Here is a 24,594-nt window from a genome sequence, read left to right as displayed (position 1 = left end):
TTTATTTTTGGCTGCATTGGGTCTTCGTTGCTGCGTGTGCGCTTTCTCTAGTTGCAGCGAGGGGGGCTGCTCTTCCTTGCGGTGCGCGGGCTTCTCATTGCGGTGCGCGGGCTTCTCATTGCGGTGCGCGGGCTTCTCATTGCGGTGGCTTCTCTTGCGGAGCATGGGCTCTAGGTGCACGGGCTTCAGTAGTTGTGGCTCACGGGCTCCGTAGTTGTGGCTCTTGGGCTCTAGAGCGCAGGCTCAGTAGTGGTGGCGCACAGGCTTAGTTGCTCCGCGACATGTGGGATCTTCTCGGACCAGGGCTCGAACCCGTGTCCCCTGCATTGGCAGGTGGATTCTTAACCACTGCACCTCCAGGGAAGCCCTAATTTCCCCTTTTGGGCTATTATGAATAATGCTGCTGTGAACGTTTGTGTACATGTATCTTTGTGGGCATGTGTTTTCATCCCACTTCACCTAGAGTGGAATTGCTGTTTCATATGGTAACTCTAGGTTTAGCATTTTGAGGAACTGCCAGACTGTTTTCCAGAATGGCTGCATCATTTTACATTCTCACCAACAATCTATGAGCCCTCAATTACTTCGTATCCTCAACAATACTTGTTACTGTCCGTCTTTTTATTTATTTTTTAAACAGATATTTTTAATTTTATTTTTTTAATTTTTTAAAATTTTTGGCTGTGTTGGGTCTTCGTTGCTGCGTGCAGGCTTTCTGTAGTTGCGAAGAGCGGGGGCTACTCTTTATTAAGGTGCGCGGGCTTCCCACTGTAGTGGCTTCTCTTGTTGCGGAGCATGGGCTCTAGACGCACGGGCTTTAGTAGTTGCAGTGCATGGATTCAGTAGTTGTGGTGCACGGGCTTAGTTGCTCCACGGCACGTGGGGTATTCCCAGACCAGGGCTCGAACCCGTGTTCCCTGCACTGGCAGGCAGATTCTTAACCACTGCGCCACCAGGGAAGTCCCTATTGTCCATCTTTTTAAATGAGAGCCATCCTACTGGGCATGAAGTGGTATCTCATTGTGGTTTTGATTTGCATTCCCCTAATATCTTTTAATGTATATATTTTTGATTTGCAGATCTTTTTTTGGAGAAATATCTGTACAAATCCTTTGCCCATGTTTTAATTGGGTTTTCTTTTTATTGAATTATAAGTGTTCTTTATATACTCTGGAAACAAGTCAGATAAGTGATTTGCAAATATTATCTCCCAGTCTGTGGGTTGTAGATGCTCTTTTTGTAGCTGGAAATGGCATGGCACCTCACTTTTCTTCACAAAATCATTTGGCAGTTAGCTGCAGTTTAGTACTTGAGAAATTATTCCTCTCAGCCTGAAGTGCTGGCAGAGCTACAGGTAGTGTTCAATGATTGGTGGAAGAAACGCCTGAAGTCCTCAGTTTTGAGAAAGAAATGGGACATGTGTGGAAGCGCCCTTGCATATTTGAAAGAATGCATTATTTCTTTTCTTCTTGTCCTTAAAGGAAATATAGGTCTCGGAAAAGCGAAACTATCAAGGGTAATCCTGGTAGGAGCCCCGTTTGGGGACTAGGGGTAAAATCTTTTATGCCCAGCCCACAAATTTGGCTTTTCTATCAGGAGACTTATTCATTCGGCCCAGAACAAGTTAATGAGAAATGGGCATTTTCCCAGCCATCTAACTGCCGTCTACATAACAGTACCCTGCCAGTAAGGGTTCTCTATCTCAAATGACAAAAATCCACCCAGGCTGCTTTGAGAAGGCGAAGAATTTGTGGAAAGACATGGACATCTTTGGAAAGAATCAACTGGGTTCCAAGGCTGTGCCAGGAGAACCACAGTCAAGACTATCTTCCCACGGGACCTGCGAGGACAGTAAGGCTGCCGCTGACCGGTACGAGATCCCAAAGCTCACCCAGGGACAGGGCTGTGGGCACTGGCGGCCCAGGAAAGGGGAAGCCTTTCAAAACCACTAGAGGTGGGCTTCCCTGGTGGCGCAGTGGTTGAGAGTCCGCCTGCCGATGCAGGGGACACGGGTTCGTGCCCCGGTCCGGGAAGATCCCACATGCTGCGGAGCGGCTGCGCCCGTGAGCCGTGGCCACTGAGCCTGCGCGTCCGGAGCCTGTGCTCCGCAACGGGAGAGGCCGCGACAGTGAGAGGCCCACGTACCGCAAAAAAAAAAAAAAAAAAAAAAAAAAAAAAAACCACTAGAGGTGAGGAATCTCTGCTGCTCCTGACCCTTTGTATCTTAGTGTGATGTATTCAAGGCCATGGATGACACTTCTAGAGCTTGCCTGTATCCAGGCTTTCCCTCTCTGCCAGGGACAGTGGAAGTTATGCTCTCCTGTTCACTTGCAGTTAAGACAGGGCAATGGGCTGGGAGTCAAAGTGACATGTGTCACTTCTGTTTTTGTTTGTTTGTGTTTTTCTTTTCTCTTTTTTGGCCGTGCAGCGTGGCATGGGGGATCTTAGTTCCCTGACCAGGGATTGAACCCACACCCCGTGCAGTGGAAGCGAAGCATCCTAATCACTGGACCGCCAGGGAATTCCCAGCTTCTGGGCTAAAGCATTTTATTGCCTGTGTGAACCCCGCTCAGCAGGTTATTCCCTGGGGTGTTGACAGTGAGGGCCAGGTGTTCCCAGCCTTGCAGCTACAGGACAGTGACCCTCTGTTGATCCGGGTCTCCAGGTGACAGTATGGAGTGGAACCCCGGACAACCAGTGTTGGGTATGGAACGTAGGCACAGAACACCTGCACCGTTGAGCCACTGAGATGACACAGTTGTTTGTTCCTGTGGCACAAAAAGCAGTCGAACCTCTGCTCACCACCTGAAAAATACATACAAACAACAAAGTCAAAAGGCGGAGGGAGGGGAACAGGAAGGAAGTTTAACATTTTTCTCCTCATCTCTAAAAGACAGGAGTCAATGATCCTCCTTTGTTTATAATATTTATGAGACAGGCTTGGACCTGGGACTCTTTGCTGCAGTGCTTGCACCTGAACAGAAGGTCTCCTGGAGCAAGAAAATACGAAGGAACTGTAAGGGACTAAAAGTAACTGAGTGCATTCATGTGCAGTTGCGGCAAATTCTGGACAAGATACAAACAGACCAGAAATCCCAACTGCCACTTCTGAGGGTCCGGGAGCAAAAGCAGGGGGTCAGGAGCAAAAGCCGGGTACCGCGCATGCCCGCTGCACACAGCACCACCTAAGGGGTGGGCAAACCACCTAAGCCACCCCTCCCGCCGACCCCTGGACCCACCCCTACCCTCACCCCATATAAGGAACAAGCTCGCCCCTGCTGAGTGAGCAAGCAAGGGAACCTGTTGTTTGTTCTCGCTCCCAAGACCTTGCCTGAATTTCTTGTCTGGGCTCTGATCAATTTCTATTGATTAATTAAGGAGGCCAAGAACCCTGGTCAGTAACATTTACATTTTATTTCAAATCATATTTCCCCCACTGTTTAATCATGGTTCTAATTTTAACTTGATTCCATTTTCACCTTCAGTCCTTTTACCTTGATTCCTCTGTTGTTGAATTCTTTCATTTGAATCTTTCTTATTTAGCTAGATTTCATTTTGGGTAGCTTTTTCAGCAGTCCGTCTGTTCCTCTTGTATTTAAAGAGATATCTTCACGGTGTCTAAAATTCTTAGGTCAATCTTTCCCTTAGAATTTTGTAGGCGTTGCTCTATAGTTTTCTGTTATTGCATTTGGCATGGAGAAGTCTAATGTTTGACCCCTTGAAGAAACTTGCTTTTTAAAAAAAAAACAGCTTTATTGAGATATAAATACATACCATAAAATTCTTCTGTTTAAAGTGTACAATTTGATGGATTTTAGTATATGTACAGTTTTGCAACAATCACCCTAGTCTAATTTTGGAAAATTCTCGTTGCTCAAAAAGAAACCTCCTCTCCTGTAGCAGTCACCCATTCCCTCCTCTCTCCAGCCCCTGGCATCCATTGCTCTGTGATGGATTTGCCTAATCTGGACATTTCATATGTATACGGACTCATGAAATATTTGGTCATTTGTGTCTGGCTTCTTTCACTTAGCATAATGTTTTCGGTCAAATAATATTCCACCGTATGGATGATGGATGGACATATCACATTTTGTTTATCCAGTCATCAGTTGATGGATATGTGGGTTGTTTCTACTTTTAGGCTATTATGAATAATGGTGTTATGAACATTCATATACAAGTTTTTGTGTGGACATATGTTTCAGTTCTTTTGAGTGTGTACCAAGAAGTGGAATGGCTGGATCACATGATAATACTATGTTTAACATTTTGATAAATTGCCAGAACACTTTCCATAGTGGCTGCACCATTTTACATTCCAACCTGCAATATCTGAGGGTTCCAATTTCTCCACATTGTGGACAAAACTTGTTATTGTCATCTTATTTATTATAGTAATCCTAAAGGGTGTGCATTTGTATCTTAATCTGGTGTTGATTTGCAAAACTAATGATGTTAGGTATTTTTTCATGTGCTTACTGGCCATTTATGTATCTTCTTTGAATAAATGTTTATTTAAATCCTTTGCCCATTTAAAAATTTGCGTTATTTACCTTATTATTGAGTTGTAAGAGTTCTTTAAATACTCTAGATACAAGTCCCATAGCAGAGACAAGATTTACAAACATATTCTCCCATTCTGAGGATTTCCTTTTCACTTCCTTGATGGTGTTGTTTGAAGCACGAAAGTTTGAAATTTTGATAAAGTTCAAATAATTTTTTTTTCATTTATCACTTGTGCATTTGGTATTGTTTCTAAGAAGTTATTGCCTAACTCAGTGTGTTGCAGGAAGGGGGACCCCTCCAGGGCCTGAGAGTGAGCTCTTGTCTAACACTCGGAAATGAATTGTCCGAGGAGACACACGTGCTGACAAAGCAAGAGACTTTACTTGGAAGGAGGGCCCAGGTGGAGAGCAGGAGGGTAAGGGACCCCAGGAGAGCTGTTCTGCCACACGGCTCGCAGTCTCAGGTTTTATGGTGATGGGGTTAGTTTCCGGGTTGTCTCTGGCTGAGCATCTTGCTTGGTCCATATTTGGCCTGACTCAGGGTCCTTTCTGGTGGCGCGCACATCCCTCAGCCAAGGTGGATTCCAGTGAGGGGATTCTGGGAGGTTGTAGGCTGGGGTCTCCTCTCTCTTTTGACCTTTCCAGAATTCTTCCAGTTGGTGGTATCTTGTTAGTTCCACATTCCTTACCAGGACCTCCTGTTGTAAGAGAACTCTTGCAGGTGGTTAATATCCGGCCTGGCCAGGATGGGCGGTTTCAGTTAGTGGTTCCCCTACCAACTGTACTATGTGTTCTTCTCAGACAAAGCAAGAGACTTTATTGGGAAGCGGTGCCTGGGCAGGGAGCAGCAGGGTAAGGGAAACCAGGAGGACTGCTCTGCCGCGTGCTCTATACCTTACGTTCTTACATATAGGTTTTTGAAGCATTTTGATCCAATTTTTGCATATAGTATGAGGTGAGAATCCCAAATCATTTTCTTGCATGCAGATATCCAGTTGGCCTAGTATCATTTGTTGACAAGTCTATTCTTTCCCCATTGAATTGTCTTCAGTGGAGGCTTCCTCTTTATGTCTGGATGTCTGAAGAATTGTTTATCCTTAAAGTTCAGAAACTTAACCAGGAAGGGTTTTTATGGCAATTGCTCTGTATCACTTTTTCCTTATGCCTGTTTCTTTGATATGCAATAGATGTAGGTTCATTTCAGGGAAAACTATATTGTATACTGGGAGAGGGAAATTTAAAAAAAGAATTAACATCTCGTACTAAAATTCAATAAGTTTTTTGGTCTTTAAATGAATAAAATTTAACGTTATTTATATTTTAAAAACAGTGGTGTGGTACAATACGTTCAATAAAATGATTTCTGCCTTTCATCTCAATTATCTACTCCTCATCACAGAGTAATGTCCAGAGCTATGATCACCATAAGTTAACACTGCTTTTTTGTCTAAGTGGTAGAACTTCAGGAGATTCACTAATTTCTTCTTTGTACCTCTCTGAGTAGATTAACATTTTTAAATAATGAGAATATATAATTTTATATTAAAGTCATCATTACTTTAAAAAGTCACCACCTTCAGTTTTTCAAATACCTTTAAGCACATTTCAAAGTGATTTCATTCCTTAATACTGGAAGGGAACCGTTGACTGAAACCACCCTCCTTGGCCAGGCCCGCTTGCCTGAGCTGTCTCATGACAGGAGGTCCCAGTAAGGAGCATGGTGCTGCCGCAGAAAACTAACTGGGAGAATCCAGGAGGGGCCAAAAGAGGGAGGAGACACCAGCCTCCAGAGCCCTTCTCGCTGGAATCCATCTCAGCTGAGAGATGCACGTGCCACCAGGAAGGACCCTGAGTCAGACCAAATGTGGGCCAAGAAAGACGACTGGCCAGAGACAACTCGGAAACTAACCCCATCACCATAAAACCTGAGACTGAGAGCCACGTGGCACAGCAGTTCTCCCGGGGTCCCTTACCCTGCTGCTCTCCACCCGGGGCCCCTTCCCAATAAAGTCTCTTGCTGCATCAGCACGTGTGTCTCCTCGGACAATTCATTTCCAAGTGTTAGACAAGGGCCCATCTCGGGCCCTGGAAGGGGTCCCCCGTCCTGCGACAACATCATTGCAACGTTACCCTTTACTAATTTCTTTTATTTTCTCCAGTTTTGTTGAAATATAGTTGACATGTGACATTGTATTTGTTTCAGGTGTACAACATAATTATTTTATATATGTTATATAGTGCAAAGTGGTCACCACAAGCCTAGTTAACATGCATCACCATACACAGTTACATGTTTTTTCCTTGTGATGAGAATTTAAAAAATCTACTCTCTTAGCAACTTTCAAATACACTAAAGAGTATTGTTAACTATAGTCTCCATGCTGTACATTACATCCCCATGACTTATTTATCTTATAACTGGAAGTTTGTACCTTTTAAACTCCTTCACCCAATTCCCCCTCCCCCATCACTTTACTAATTTCTTACCTAGAGATTCTTCATCTCTGACCAAAGTAGCTAAATATTCATCACTGTCTGAATATTGGCCCTTCGGAACTATCTTAAAGGCTTTGCACAGAATATTCCATTTCATCGTCTCATCAACACCTCGGAAATAGAAATGATTATTATACCAGTTTAACTGATGCGACAATTGAGGCTTAGAGATGTTAATTAGCTTTCCCAGGGGTAATTGAAGAAATGCAGGAAACAAAATCCTACTTGGTGCCTTTATTGCCCTCCACTTCCCTCTCCAAGCCCCTTGAAGAATTCCCGTGACTCTTTTTTAAAATAATTTATTTATTTATTTTTGGCTGTGTTGGGTCTTTGTTGCTGTGTGCGGGCCTTCTCTAGTTGTGGCGGGCAGGGGCTACTCTTTTTTGCGGTGCACGGGCTTCTCATTGCAGTGGCTTCTCTTGTTGCGGAGCATGGGCTCTAGGTGCACGGGCTTCAGTAGTTGTGGCTCGTGGGCTCAGTTGTTGTGGCTCGTGGGCTTTACAGCGCAGGCTCAGTAGTCGTGGCACACGGGCTTAGTTGCTCCCCGGCACGTGGGATCTTCCCGGACCAGGGGTCAAACCCGTGTCCCCTGCATTGGCAGGCGGATTCTTAACCACTGCGCCACCAGGGAAATCCAGAATTCCCATGACTCTTACGGATAAGTGAAAATTATGTAGCGGGGCGTACAAGACCCCAAGCCTTGGGCTCTGGCACATTTGTGGTTTTCTCTCTCGTTATTACTTCCCCTTGCACCCTGCCCTTCCGCTTTGCCATTTGTTGCTTTTTCCTTTTTCTGAAGACTATTTATCCTTTATGATTTATGGGATTTCTTCCCTATGTATTCTATCTCTAATCTACCAACTTTTTAACCTGCCCACATTCATTTGGTTCCATGTTGTCTCTCCCTCCAGACTATACGTTCCTGGAAGGCAGAGACTGTCTGATTCATCTTTCTGCCCCAATAGAGTCACTCAGGGCTTAATAAATGTTTGTTCCATTCAATTTCAAGATCTAGTTCAATTGCTAAGCTCATTCTGTCACTCCTATCCTGTGATGATTTCCTTCTCTAAACCCTGAAAGCACTTTTATTTCATGTACCTGATTTACTGCTTAGCACATGCTGCTGTCTATTGCTGCCTTTCCCTTTGATGGAAACAGTCTGCAATAAAACAGCCAGAAAGTACAAACATGCTTTGCTCTATCTGTCCTCAGACTTAACCCTTGACCTTGTTCACATTAGAAACTCAAGACAAAAGAGAGCAGCATTTTTTCCAAAATGCAATTGTTACACACTTAAAAAAAATTTTTTTAAATCAGGTTGTCAGGTGGAAGTCTAGGATGGCCCCCAAGTTTCCTTCCCCTTGGTGTGCTCGACCTTCTTCTTGCCTTGAGTGTGAGTGGGACTTGTGTATATGATGGGATTTTACGTTCATCATTTGATTTCATCATATGGAAAAACCGAAGGGATTTTGCTGATGTGATTAAGGTCCCTAATCAATCAACTTTAGGTTAATTAAAAGGGAGATCATCCTGGGTGTCCTGACCTAATCATGGAGCCCTTTAAGAGAGGCTTAAGACACTCCTTTGGGCCTTGAAGAAGCAAGCCACCAGGAGTTCCACAGGAATGAATTCTGCCAAAAAGCATGTGAGCCTGGAAGAGGACTCAGATGAGATCCCAGCCCTGGATGATACCATAATTGTTGCCTTTCAGACCCTGATCAGGCTCCTGATTATGTGTCCTGAGCTCCTGAATCATGGAAACCGTATGTATCAGGGTTCTCCAGAGAAACAGAACCAATAGGATATATAGAGAGATATACATAAGAGGAAATATATTTTAGCAATTTGCTCACATGGTTATGGAGGCTAAGTTTCCCACAATCTCCTGTGTGCAAACTGGAGAAACAAGAAAGCTGGTGGTATAATTCAGGTTGGTATGATAAGGAGGATATACTCACGACAATTAGAGTCCTCATTTCTGTAAGGGGTTGTGTGGTTGTAGATGGTATTTATACCTGCCTTCTTCTACTCTCTATTCTGTATTCACTTTGCCTTCAGCAAGCACCTCAGCTGGTCATGGTTCTTTACCTGGTAGGGTGACTCACACCTTCATTCTTGAAGGGTCTGGGCCATAAGTAGTCCTGCCTGTATTGAGTTGTTGTGGTTTTCCATTGGCCTTAATCCCAGGGCATGGAAATACTAAGAGATGCCCTAAGGTATCTTCTGTATTCCAGATATACTCTTCTTTACCTCCATCGTGGGGTAGTAGTCCAATTTCCCCATGGTCATCAAGATCAATCACCAGAGAAATTCCCTACCTTTCCTGTTGATTCAGAGGCATGAGGAATGCAAAGTGGCCTGGTGGCAGTCTTCACTTTTAGTTCAGTGGAATCATTGTTGTGTCTCCTGGTGGAAGCATTCCTCCTGTTGGAAGCAAGACCTCTAAGCCAGCAGAACAAAGTCACAGGAATTGGAGGCAAAAATTTTGTTAGGGGGTCACTAAGGGTAACAGTGAGTGGTACCACTACCATTTCTACCTCTTGATTCCTAGACCTGTGAGTCCTGGCTATTAGAGCAACAGCACCATATATTGGACACTGATTCAGAGAATATATATAGTCTTCTGGAGAACCTGGACCCAGCCCTGAAAGGTATTGCCACCTAGCTGGTGCTATAATTGAGTCTTCAAAAGGCCATTCCAGATACAAGTAGAGATTATCATACTAAGCGAAATGTCAGAAAGAGAAAGACAAATACCACATTATATGTGGAATCTAAAATATGACACAAATGAACCTATCTATGAAACAGAAACAGAATCACAGACATAGAGAACAGACTTGTGGTTGCCAAGGTGGAGGGGTTTGGGGGAGGAATAAAGTGGGAGGTTGGGGTTAGCAGGTGTAAGCTTCTATAAATAGAATGGATAAAAAACAGGGTCCTATTGTATAGCACAGGGAACTATATTCAATGTCCTATGATAAACCATAATGGAAAAGAATATTAAAAAAAAGATGTATATATATGTATAACTGACTCACTTTGCTGTACAGCAGTAATTAACACAACATTGTAAATCAACTATACTTCAGTTAAAAAATAAGAAGAAGAAGAAAAGAAAAGAAAAAAAGGTCATTCCACCATTCTATCAAGTCAGCTGCTTCAGGCTAGTGGAAGATATGGTAAGACCAGTGACTTCTGTGAACATGGGCCCATTGCCACACTTATTTTGCCGTGAAGTGCATTCCTCGATCTGAAGCAATGCTGCATAGAATACGATAACAGCGGATAAGGCATTCTGTAAGTCCACGGATGGTAGTTTTGGCAGAAGCATTGCATGTAGGGAAGGCAAATCCATAGCCAGAGTGCCTATTACAGTAAGAACAAAATGTTGCCCCTCCCATGATGGAAGCAGTCCAATGTAATCAACCTGCCACCAGGTGGCTGGCAGATCACCCCAGGGGATGGTGTCACATGGGGGCTCAGTGTTGATCCCTGCTGCTGGTAGCAGAGCGAGGCTGGCCTTCATGAGTGGAAGCCCATGCATAACCTCCATCCCTGCCACCATGGCCACTTTGTTCATGAGCTCGTTGGGAGATGATAGAGGTGGCTGGGGAGAGAGGCTGACTGGTATCCATAGGACAGGTTATCCTATCCCCTTGATTATTAAAATCCTCCTCTGCTGAGGTCATCTTTTGGTGAACATTCACAGAGGACACAAATATACTCTTATCCAGAGAGGTCTATTCACATACATCTTCCCCAAGTTTCTTTGTCACCAGAGAAATTCATATTCCTTCCAAGTCCCTGACCATCCAACCAAGTCATTGGCCACAGCCATGAATGGGTATATAATCACATCTGGCCATTTCTCCTGCCAAGAAAGTGAACAGCCAGGTGCACTGTCTGAAGTTCTGCTCGCTGGGAAGATTTACCATCACCACTGTCCTTCAGGGATGTCCCAGAAAGGGACTATTGTGCAGCTGTCCACTTTTGGGTGGTGCCTGCATATCATGTAGAACCATATGTAAACCAGACCTGAGTCTTTTTTCCTCTGTCAACTGATTGTAGGGAACTCCTCATGAGGCCAAGAGTACAGGCTGGGAGAGAGAAGGCAATGTAAGAGGAATGGGGACCATTGGCATTTGGGCCACTTCTTCATGTAACTTACCTGTGCCCTCAGGGCCTGCCCAGACCCAATCACATATATATACCACCATCATGTGATGATGGAGCATTGCTGTGCACACCCAACTTTATGGCTTGGTGGGTCAGATAACACTCAGTTCACGATGCATAGCTCAGGTCATACGGCAATTTGGTGGCCTGCAGCCAAGCATGCAGTCTCTACTAAGGCCCAGTAGCAGGCCAAGAACTATTTTTCAAAAGGAGAGTAGTTATCCATGTAGGATGGCCAGGTCTCGCTCCAAAATCCTAAAGGCCTGTGATGCAATTCACATACAGGAGCCTGCCAAAGGCTCCAGACAGCATCCTTGTCCACCACTGACACCCGAGCACTGCTGGATGTGATGGATCATAGGGCCCAAGTAGCAGAGTAGCTTGCACAGCAGCTGGACCTGTGGTAGAACCTTCTCTTGTTCTGGGTCCCAATCGAAACCAGCAGCTTTGGGGTCACTCAGAAAATGGCCTGAAGTAACACACTCCAATGAGGACTATGTTGCCTCCAATATACAGAGGCTCAATAGGCATTGCCTCTTTCTCGGTTATAGGAGAGGCCTTATCCTTCAACACAGAAGGCATATCTTGACATGTTGCACACAACTGTGTGCAATGTCACTGAGGTAGGAGGCCCCTGAATTTTACTTGGCTTTCCTTCTCATCCTCTGACACGTGTTTGACCGATAAGTCTAAAGTAGTGCCTACTTCCTGCTTACAAGGTCTAATCAGCATAGTGTCACCAACGTGATGGACCAATGTGACATCCTGTGAAAGGGAAAGGTGATCAAGATCCCTGTGGACTAAACTATAACATAGCGTGGAGAGCTGATATACCCCTCCGGTAGGGCAGTGAAGGCTGAAAGCAAGCTGCCCTGGGGAGCTTTATGGACATGTGAGGAGGAAAAGGCCAGGTCAATAGCTGCATACCAGGGACCAGGGGATGTGTAAATTTGCTCAAGCCATGCAACCATATCCACTACAGCAGCTTCAGTTGCAGTCACCACTTAGTTGTTCATGAGAATCCACTCTCATTCTCCAAGATCCATCAGTCTTCTGCACAGGCCACATAGGAGAGTTGAATGGGGATGTGATGGGAATCACAACCCCTTCAACTTTCAAGTCCTTGATAGTGGTGCTAATCCCTGCAATCCCTGCAGGAATGGGGTATTGCTTTGACTCATTATTTTCCTAGGAAGAGGCAGTTTTAATGACTTCCATTTGGCCTTTCCCACTACAATAGCCCTCACTCTGAAGGTCAGGGAACCAATGTGGGGATTCTGCCAGCTGCTAAGTATGTCTATTGCAATTCTGCATTCTGGAACTGGGGAAGTAACCACAGGATGGGCTTGGGGACCTACTGGGTCCACTGTGAGAAGGACCTGAGCTAAAACTCCATTGATGACCAGAACCCCATAAGCTCCTACTCTGACTGGAGGGCACATGACATTTTTGGGTCTCTTGAAATCATTGTCTAGTCACAGCCAGTGTCCCTGAAAGGTCTGGTTATTCCCTGTTCCTCAGTGCATAGATATTCTGGTAAAAGTGATAAAAGGCTGTAGGTCCCTTTGGGGAAGGTTGGGAGAAAGATTAACAGTATACATTTTTGGTAGTGTACTGGGGTCCTTCCTCAAGGGGACCCAGACTCCCCTTCATTCAAAAGGTTCTGGATCTGTCAACTGGCTCAAGTTTGGGAATTGATTGAGGGGGTGTGACTCTCTAGTTTTATAATTTGAGCTAGACTTTTGTTCACTTGACCTAGAACTTTTCTGCTTATACAGATTAAGAATCTAGTAGGCTTCCTATCTATTTCATGTCTAATAACCCCATGATTAACTAACCAACACCATAGGTCTGAGTCCTAGGGTGAGTCAAAATATTCAGATTGCTGCTTTGACTCTGCTGTCCACTGCGGTAACTATGCCTGCCTGGCCTCTGGTGCTATGAAGCCAGAAAAGCACTCCTTTGGGCCTTGAAGAGGCAAGCCGTCATGTGTTCAATAGGAAATTAATTATGCTGAAAAACCACGTGAGACTGGAATAGGACTCAGATGATATCCCAGCCCTGGTGGATACCATGATTGCAGCCTTGTGAAACTCTGCCCAGGGCTGCAGCTATGCTTTGCTGGGTTCCTGAAGCACAGACACTGAAATAATAAATGTTGTTTTGTATTTGTGATAACTTATTACACAGCACGGAAAACTATGAGAATATGGATAAATGTAATGAGAAGAAAAAGCAGGGATGATTCACAACCTGAATGCAATAATTGTAGCAACCTGATAGCCACAAATCCCTGAGAGTGCTTTAAAAATACCAATCATGGGGGCTTCCCTGGTGGCGCAGTGGTTGAGAGTCCGCCTGCCGATGCAGGGGACACGGGTTCGTGCCCCGGTCTGGGAGGATCCCACATGCCGCGGAGCGGCTTGGCCCATGAGCCATGGCCATTGAGCCTGCGTGTCCGGAGCCTGTGCTCCGCAACGGGAGAGGCCACAACAGTGAGAGGCCCACATACCGCAAAAAAAAAAAAAAAAAAAAAAAAAAAAAAAAAAAAAAAAAAAAACCAATCATGGGGGCTTCCCTGGTGGCGCAGTGGTTGAGAGTCCGCCTGCCGATGCAGGGGAAACGGGTTCGTGCCCCGGTCTGGGAAGATCCCACATGCCGCGGAGCGGCTGGGCCCGTGAGCCATGGCCGCTGGGCCTGTGCGTCCGGAGCCTGTGCGTCCGGAGCCTGTGCTCCGCAACGGGAGAGGCCACAACAGTGAGAGGCCCACATACCACAAAAAAAAAAAAAAAAAAAAAAAAATACCAATCATGGGAATTCTCTGGCGGTGCAGTGGTTAGGACTCTGCACTTTCACTGCTGAGCGTGCAGGTTCAGACCCTGCTCGGGGAACTAAGATCCTGCAAGCTTCACAGCCAAAAAAAAAAAAGGTAAATAAAGTAAACTAAAATAAATAAAAATACCAATCACATGCTATTAAAATGGTAGAAGTTAACTTATAAGTGAGCCTTTTAAAACACTGGTATGCTAGTTTGAATGAAAAGATTATATACACTTTCTTTGTAAAGTTTCCACTTCCTCTTTGTAAAACAAAAAGGTAAACTATATGTGAATCAAGAATTTTATTAAAGTCAGTCAAACTGACATTCAATTATAAAAGGTGTTGACAAACAATTACTGATACACCAGAACTGAAGGAATATTGTACCTCTGAGGCCTTCTTGAGGAACTCACTGGTGAACAAGTTTCAAACAACAAAATGGAGACTTTGACATAAGGACTGGTGGTAAGCACTAAATATATAGTTATTTCTAGAACTAATACTAATTGAAGATTACAAGGGAGAGTAGTATGCTCCCTACTGTCGATGTGCTCTGATATTGTAGGTATAGTATAACTATTTAAAAAATGAGGGAGGGACTTCCCTGGTGGTCCAGTGGTTAAGACTCCGCGCTTCCAATGCAGGGGGTGAGGGTTCGATCCCTGGTTGGGGAACTAAGATCCCACATGCCGCATGGCCAAAAAAATAAATTTTAAAAATAAAAAATAAGGGGAGGGCTTCCCTGGTGGCACAGTGGTTAAGAATCCACTTGCCAATTCAGGGGACACGGGTTCGAGCCCTAGCCCAGGAAGATCCCACACGCCACAGAGCAACTAAGCCCATGTGCCACAGCTCTTGAGCCTGTGCTCTAGAGCCCGTGAGCCACAACTACTGAAGCCTGCGTGCTACAACTACTGAAGCCTGTGTGCCTAGAGCCCGTGCTCCACAACAAGAGAAGCCAATGCAGTGACAAGCTCTGTGTATTGCAATGAAGAGTAGCCCCCGCTCGCCACAACTAGAGAAACCCCGTGCTCAGCAATGCTCAATGCAGCCAAAAATAAATAAATAAAATAAAATAAAATAAAATAATGAGGGGAGAGCCTTCAAGGAGGTGGAGCTTAATTTTTCATCGCTTGAACATGGGCTATACTTAGTGATTAGCTTCCAGAGTAGTTTATGGAAAGGAGGTGGGGGGCAACTTTACAATTAATCACTACACTTAAATATGCATTTGTATATCTGTCTATTTAAAAGTCCTAGAAACAATTACACACCCAATAGCAATAATCATGCCCCACTGCCTAGATTGTGATGTTTAAACACCACTTCCTAGTAATTGAAACTACAGATTCTTAGAGAAATGACCAATTTGTGAAGCAGGAAATATATAAGATGTGTTTAGAACATCTTGCCACACCAGAGAGCAAGATCATAACAAAAAGAATCAGAAGTCAACCTGAAGATGCTCCTACTGGCTGCTAACATTATAAAAAGAGATAATTAGGCAGTAAGTAACTCCTGTTGAAAGAATACAACATCACACATAGTCCTACCAAAATCAAAAATCAAAAATGAACAGATCAAGACTCTGGATCCAGAGGACAGAGAATTACGTTTAACTATACTATTAAGTACAATCAGCAAAAATCAGACTGTGGGGAAAGGACTGAGTTCCTTAACAAACAAATTCTAAGAAAAAAAGAACAGGAAGGCCACCTTTGATTAAAGATTTAAAAGGCATATCAACAATGGAATATTACTCAGCCATAAAAAGGTATGGAGTTATTTGTAGTGAGGTGGATGGACCTAGAATCTGTCATAGAGTGAAGTAAGTCAGAAAGAGAAAACAAATACCATATGCTAACACATATATAAGGAATCTAAAAAAAAAAAGGTTCTGATAACCTAGGGGCAGGACAGGAATAAAGACGCAGATGTAGATGATGGACTTGAGGACAGGGAGGGGGGGAGGGTAAGCTGGGACGAAGTGAGAGAGTGGCATGGACATATATACACTACCAAATGTAACATAGATAGCTAGTGGGAAGCAGCCGTGTAGCACAGGGAGATCAGCTCAGTGCTTTGTGACCACCTAGAGGGGCAGGATAGGGAGGGTGAGAGGGAGATGCAAGAGGGAGGGGATACGGGGATAGATGTGTACATATTGATGATTCACTTTGCTATACAGCAGAGACTAACACACCATTGTAAAGCAATTATACTCTAATAAAGGTGTTAAAAATAAATAAAAGGCGGGCTTCCCTGGTGGCGCAGTGGTTGAGAGTCCGCCTGCTGATGCAGGGGAAGTGGGTTCGTGCCCCGGTCCGGGAAGATCCCACATGCCGTGGAGCGGCTGGACCCGTGAGCCATGGCCGCTAAGCCTGCGCGTCCAGAGCCTGTGCTCCGCAATGGGAGAGGCCACAACAGTGAGAGGCCCATGTACCGCAAAAAATAAAAAATAAAAAATAAAAAAAAATAAAAAATAAAAGGCATATCAAAGACAATAAGAAAACAGGCAAGATGAACTGTAATGTTTAGATAGACATAATTGGTTATTAAAATCATAGAGAAATGCAAAACTATGATTACAATAAATGTCAAGATAGAGGAGTCCATTAATGCCAGAGTTGATTTACTAAGATAAATCACACTTTGGGCCATAAAACATGTGTTAGCAAATTTAATAGAACAGAAATCATACAACGAATGTTTTCAGACCACAGTGAAATTAAACTAGAAACCAGTAACAGGAAGATAACTGGAAAATTCCAAAATATTTGGAAATTAAACAACATACTTCTAAATAACACATGGGTCAAAGGAGTTTCAAGAGAAATTAAATATTTTTTGAACTAAATGAAATTACAAATTTTCAAAATTTGTAGGATGAAGTGAAAGCAGTGTTTTTTGTTTGTTTGTTTGTTTTGATGTGGACCATTAAAAAAATATATATATAATATTTATTTATTTTTGGCTGCACCAGGTCTTAGCTGCAGCACACAGGATCTTCATTGGTTGGGGAACTAGATCCCACATGCTACAACTGGGAGTCTGCATGCTGCAACTAAGAAAACAGTGTTTAGAAGTAACTTTATGGCCCTAAATACATAAAGTAAAAAACGAAGCAAGATTGAAGATCAATAATCTAAGCTTCGGGCTTCCCTGGTGGCGCAGTGGTTGAGAGTCCGCCTGCCAATGCAGGGGACACGGGTTCGTGCCCCGGTCTGGGAAGATCCCACATGCCGCGGAGCAGCTAGGTCCGTGAGCCATGGCTGCTGAGCCTGCACGTCTGGAGCCTGTGCTCCGCAACAGGAGAGGCCACAACAGTGAGAGGCCCACGTACCACAAAAAAAAAAAAAAAAAAAAAAAAAATCTAAGCTTCCACTTTAGGGAAACAGAGAAAGAATGGCTATTTAAACCTAAAACAAGCATAGAAGTCATAAAAATCACAACAGAAATCAATGAAATTGAAAACAGGAAATCAACAGACAAAATCAACAAAAACCAAAAGTTGGTTCTTTAAAAATATTGACAAAACTCTAGCTAGACTAACCAAGGAAAAACAGAAGTCACAAATTACTAGTATCAGACATGGAAGAGGGAACTTTACTATTGACATTACAGGAATAAAAAGAAGCATAGGGGAATACTAGAAACAACTGTATGCCAACAAATTAGATAACTTGGATGAAATGAACAAATTCTTAGGAAGACACAAACTACCAAAACTGACTCATGAAGAAACAGAAAATCCAAATAGATCTATAAGAAATAAACAAATTGAATTAGCAATCAAAAAACTTCCCACAAAGAAAATCCCAGGACCAAGTGACTTCACTGGTGAATTCTAAAAAACGTTAAGGAAGAATTAATACAAACCCTTCACAAATTCTTCCAAAAGAAAGGACAGCAGGGAACACTTCCCATCTCATTCTGAGGCCTATATAACTCTAATAAAAAAATAGACAAAGACATCACACAAAAAGAAATGCACAGAATATCTTTAATGAATATATACCAAAAACCTTTAAAAAATTAGCAAATCAAGTCCATTAAGAAAAAGGATTATACATCATGACCAAATGGGATATATCCAAAGAAACACAAAGTTGATTTAATATCTGAAAATCAATTAATGTAATAAACTACACATCAACAGGATAAAGGACAAAAACCACATGACCATCTCAATAGACGTGGAAAAAGAATTTGACAAAATGCAACACCGTTCCATGATTAAAAAACACTCAACAAAGTAGGAATAGAAGGGAACTTAATCTCGTAAAGGGCATCTATGAAAAACTCATATTTAACACCATACTTAATGGTGAAAGACTCAATGCTTTTCCCCTAAGATCAGGAACAAGACAAGGATGTTATCTCTCACCACATATGTTCAATATTTACTGAAAGAGGGAAGGAAGGGAGGGAGGGAGGGAGGAAGGAAGGAAGGAAGGAAGGAAGGAATAAAAGGTGTGGAAGGAAGGAATAAAAGATGTCCAGACTGGAAAGAAAGAAGGAAAACTATCTCTCTTTGCCTATGACAGGATCTTGATCTTGTATATATAAAATTCTAAGGAATACAGTAAAAAACTGTCAGAAGAAATAAACAAGTTTAGCAAGTTTGTGGGAACACACAAAATCCAAACTGCATATCAATAACTTCAAATTGTATTGTAGTGACATCAGGAAAGATGGCAGAGTAGAAAGCTCCAGGAATCTATCCCTCCACTGACCCAACCATCAGATTGCCAGGAACTGTCTGAAGTAACTACATGGTTCAGCCAGTAGAGTAGAATACTTGCACCATCCAAGAGACAGTTGGATGAAGAGGCTGGTAAACTTGTCTATTTCAGCTTCAGTGAGATGGTGGCTGCTATTCCTCAGTCTTAAGCCCTGGAGCAGGCAGCTATGGAAACAGCAGCCTACACACACTCCTGGTGTGGCTTGCTGGACCCAGAGTGGGTCATAAGGACTTTGTCCTCCAAAAGATGGGGTTGTGGGTTCTGATTTGATAAATGAGCAGCAGTCATGGAGGTGGGCCATTGTTTCAACCCATGGGCTGATGGGCCTCCCAGACATGAGTTTAAAGAGATTGGTTTTTTCCTCTCTTTTGAGAGCCATTTAAGGAAATCTTTGTCAATACACTGGCTGACTGTAGAGACAACAGAAGAGAAACTTCAGTGAACATACACAACGAAGAATATATACTTTACAAAAAATAGTATGGAAAAGCTACAGAAGGATGGCTCCAGCCATCAACAAAGAAAACTCAGCAATCCCTGATGAGTGGAAGTATTAGATTTCCAGAGAGTTACCACAACATTATGCTCAGAGTATCCACTTCTCAACAAAAAATACAAAACATAAAAAGAAATAGAGAAGTATGGTCCAGTCACAGGAAGTAAAGAGTCTGCAGAAACTATCCCTGGGGAAGCCCAGATATTAGAATTATTAGTCAAAGGTGTTACAGTGACTATTTTAAATGTTAATCAGCTAAAGGAAACCATGAACAAACAACTAAAGGAAATTAGTAAGGTGATATCTGAACAAAATGAGAATATCAATAAAGAGATGGAAAGCATACGGGCTTCCCTGGTGGCGCAGTGGTTCAGAGTCAGCCTGCCAATGCAGGGGACACGGGTTCGTGCCCCGGTCCGGGAAGATCCCACATGCCGTGGAGCGGCTGGGCCCGTGAGCCATGGCCGCTGAGCCTGTGCGTCCAGAGCCTGTGCTCCGCAATGGGAGAGGCCAGAACAGTGAGAGGCCCACGTACCGCAAAAAAAAAAAAAAAAAAAAAAAAGAGATGGAAGTATAAAGGGCAATGAAAAAGAAATTCTGGAGCTGAAAAGTACAATAACTGAAATGAAAAACAGAGGGATTCAAAAGTAGAGCAGAACAAGTAGAAGAAAGAATCAATGAATTTGAAGATTAGATATCAAGAAATTAACCAATCTGAGGATAAAAATAATGAGGAAAAAATAATGAAGAAAAGTGAACGGAGTCTAAGGGACCTGTGGGATACCATCAAGCAGAACAACATATACATTATAGGAATCCCAGAAAGAGAAGACAGAAAGGGGCAGAAGAAATACTTGAAGAAATAATGGCCCAAACTTCCCCAATCTGATGAAATATATGAATACACACCTCCAAGAAGCTCAACAAACCCCAAACAGGGTAAACTTAAAGAGATCCACATCTTTTTAAGGAATACATTATAGTCAAATTGCTAAAACTCAAAGACAAAGAGAGAATCTTGAAAGCAGCAAGACAGAAGTGACTCCTCATGTACAAAGGATCTTCAGTAGGGTTAACAGCAGATTTCTCATCTGAAGGCATGAAGATCAAAAGGCAAAGGGATGACATTCTTAAAATATTGAAATAAAAAAACTGTCACCTAAGAATTCTATATCTGGCAAAACTATCTTTCAAGAATGAAGAAGAAATTAAGACATTTCCAGATAAACAAAAGCTGAGGACGCTCATTACCACTATATTTGCCTTACAAGAAATCCTAAAATGGGGACTTCCCTGGTGGTCCACTATCCCAATGCAGGGGGCCCGGGTTTGATCCTTGGTGAGGGAACTAGATCCCATATGCTGCAATGAAGAGACCCGGTGCAGCCAAATAAATAAATAAATATTAAAAAAAAAAGAAATCCTAAAATGAGTTATTCAGACTGAAATGAAAGAACACTAGACAGTAACTCAAAGATGTAAGAAAATATTAAAAAACAGTAGTGAAGGTAACTTCATAGGTAAATAAAAAGCCAGTATTACTGTACTTTGGGTTTAGTTTATATATATAATATCTCCCTTTTCTTTTACATACATACATATATATATTTGTGTGTATATATATATGTGTGTGTGTGTCTGTGTGTGTATATATATATATATATATATATATATATTTTGTGTGTGTGTGGCTGTGTTGGGTCTCCGTTGCTGCGTGCAGACTTTCTCTAGTTACGGCGAGCAGGGGTTACTCTTCATTGTGGTGTGTGGACTTCTCCCTGAGGTGGCTCCTCTTATTGCGTCACGCAGGCTTCAGTAGTTGTGGCAAGCGGGCTCAGTACTTGTGGCTCACAGGCTCTAGAGCGCAGGCTCAGTAGTTGGGGTTCACAGGCTCAGTTGCTCCTTGGCATGTGGGATCTTCCTGGACCAGGGATCAAACCCATGTCCCCTGCACTGGCAGGCAGATTCTTAACCACTGCACCACCAGGGAAGTCCCAATGTCTCCCTTTTCATATATGATTTAAAAGAAACATGCATAAAATATTTATAAATCTATGATAATGGGTATATAATGTATAAAGATGTTATCTGTGACAATAATAACATAAAGAGGGAGAGGAGGATATACAGGAGCAAAGCGTTTGTATACTATTAGAACTATTATTCAAAGCATATTATCATAATTTTATGTTAATTGTAATCCCCGTGGTAACTCCCAAGAAAATAACTTTTAAAATATACAGAAAAAGAAAGAAGGGAATCAAAATGGTACACTGCAAAACTAACTTACTACAAAAATGGCAGTCATGGAGGAAATGAGGAATAAAAAACATGGAAGATACACAGAAAACAAATAGCTAAATGACAGAAGTAAACCCTTCTTTATCAGTAATCACATTAAATGTAAGTGCTTTGGACTGGACATTTGTGTCCTTCCAAAGTTCATCTGTTGAAATCCTAACCTCTAATGTATTAGGAGGCGGGGCTTTTGGGAGGTAATTAGGTCATGCGGTGGAACCCTCATGAATGGGATTAGTGTCCTTATAAGATGAGACACGAGAGAGCTTGCTTCCTCTCTGCTCTCCCCCATGTGAGGATACAACAAGAAGACAGTCACTGCAAATCAGGAAGAGTGGTCTCACCAGTCATCAGGTATGCCGGCACCCTGATCTTGGACTTCCCAGCCTCCAGAACTGTGAGAAATAAGTTTGTTGTTTAAGCCACCCAGTCTATGGTATTCTGTTACAGCAGCCTGAATTAAGATAACATGTAAGTGGTAAGGAGATTGAATTAGTAATGAAAAACCTCACAACAAAGAAAATCCCAGAACCAGATGGCTTCACTGGTGAATTATACCAAACGTTTAAAAAAGAATCAATACCAATTATTCACAAATTCTTCCAACAAACTGAAGAAGAGGAAAACACTTTCTAACTCACTCTATGACATCAGAATTACTTTGATACCAAAACTATACAAAGGCACTACAAGAAAAGAAACAACAGATGAAAATTTTTATGAATATAGATGCAAACACCCAACAGAATACTAGCAAGCCAAATTCAGCAGCATATGAAAAGGACCATCCCATGACCAAGTGGGATTTATTCCTGGAACACAAGTATAGTTTGACATATTAAAATTAACCAATGTAAGTAAATCACATTATTAGAAAGAAGGAATAAAACCACATGATCATTCCAATTGTTGCAGGAAAAGCATTTAATAAAACTCAATATAAAAACACTCAGTAAACCAGGAATAGCAGGGAAATTCCTGAACACGATAAAAGTCATATGTGGAAAACCCACAGCTAACATCATACTCAATTGTGAAAGACTGAGAGCTTTTCCTCTAAGATCAGGAACAAGGCAACAGTGCCACCTTTCACCACTTCCATTCAACATAGTTCTGGAATTTCAAACCAGAGCAATTAGGCAAGAAAAACAAATAAAAGGCATCCAAATCGGAAAGGAAGAAGTAAAGTTCTCTCTGTATGCATATGTTATGATTTGACGTGTAAAAAAACCTAATGATTCCACAAAAAACTGTTAGAGCTAATAAATTCAGCAAACCTGAAGGATACATACAAAATCAACACACAAAAATCAGTTGTATTTCTATATACTTGCAATGAACAAGACAAAAGCAAATTGTAAAAGCAATTCAATTTACAATAGCATCAAAAAGAATAACGTACTTCGCAATGTAAAATGATGCAGCCACTATGGAAAGTAGTTTGGTGGTTCCTCAGAAAGCTAAACACAGAATTATCATATGATTCAGAAATTCCACTCCTAGATACATATCCAGAGGAACTGAAACCAGGCAGTTGAACAGAGACTTATATGCCAATTTTCGTTATAGCATTATTTATAATAAGCAAAATTTATAAACAATCCAAGTGTTCACCAGTAGATAAATGGATAGAATAAAATGTGCTATGTACATATAACAGAATATTATTCAGACATAAAAAGGAAAGAAGTTCTGATGCGTGCTACAACCTGGATGAACCTTGAAAAGCTCATGTTGAGCAAAATAATGCAGACACAAAAGGACAAATATTGTATGATTCCATTTACATGAGGTACCTAAAAATAGGCAAATCCACAGGGACAGAAAATAGTTTCAAGATTACCAGTGGTTGGGGAAGGGGGAATGAGGAGTTACTGCTTAATGGTTACAAAGAGGTAATGAAAACATTTTGGAAATAGTCGTGGTAAAGTTTGCATAATATTGTGAGTGTAATTAATGCCACTGAACTGTATAGTTAAAATGGCAAATTTTACGTTATGTATTTACTACAATTAAAAAATTAATAACATAATATATCAAAAACCAATGAATTATGCACTTTAAATGGGTGAGCTGTATGGTATGTGAATTATATTTGTCAAGCTGTTTCAAAATAAATAAATAATAAGTACAATATTTAAAAAATCAGTTGTATCTATACAGTAGCAATAAGCAAACAAAAAATGAAACCAAGAAAGCTGTTCCCACTACTCAGCCATAAAAAAGAATAAAATTTTGCCATTTGCAATCACATGGATGGACTTGGAAAGTATTATGCTTAGTAAAATAAGCCAGACAAAGACAAATCTGTATGATGTCACTTACATGTGAAATCTAAAAAATAAAACGAACTAGTGAATATAGCAGAAAACGAAAACAGACTCACACACATAGAGAACAAACTAATGGTTACCAGTGGGGAGAGGGAAGAGGGGGGCAAGATAGGAGTAGGGGGTTAAGAGATAGAAACTATTATGTATAAAATAAATAAGCTACAAGGATATATTGTACAACACAGGGAATATAGCCACTAGTTTATAAGTGTATGAAGAATAGCCTTTAAAAATTGTAAACCATTATGCTGTACACCTGAATACTGTAAATCAATCATACCTCAATAAAACATTATAAAATAAAAAAATAAAGCTAATCAAAGGGGCCTGCCACAAATATTTCTGCTACATAGACCATACCGCAACATTTTTCCTACACGTACTAATGCCAGCAATTATGCGTCAATGGCAGGAAGCTGTAATGACATGAAGAATCTACCACAATAAGGATTATGTCTTATTAAAATTTGTAATAACCAAGGGGCACAGGGGCAGAAAAGAAACTGTCTTCCTCTGGGCCTGACTGTATTTCTGCTTGAATGTGTTAAGTGAGTTGTATAATAAATTAACAATAGTTAATATTAAAAAAATAAAGCTATTCCATTTACAGTAGCATGAAAATAATAAAAGTTAGGAGTGAGTTTGACAAATGAAAAACTTTTACTCTGAATACTATAGAACAATTGAAAGAATTTAAATTAGAAGTAAATAAATTCTAA

The sequence above is a fragment of the Hyperoodon ampullatus genome, assembly GCF_949752795.1.
Source record: "Hyperoodon ampullatus genome assembly, chromosome: 8".
In the NCBI taxonomy this organism is placed as follows: domain Eukaryota; kingdom Metazoa; phylum Chordata; class Mammalia; order Artiodactyla; family Ziphiidae; genus Hyperoodon; species Hyperoodon ampullatus.
The sequence above is the reverse complement of the archived record's forward strand: the minus strand, read 5'-3'. Positions refer to the sequence as shown.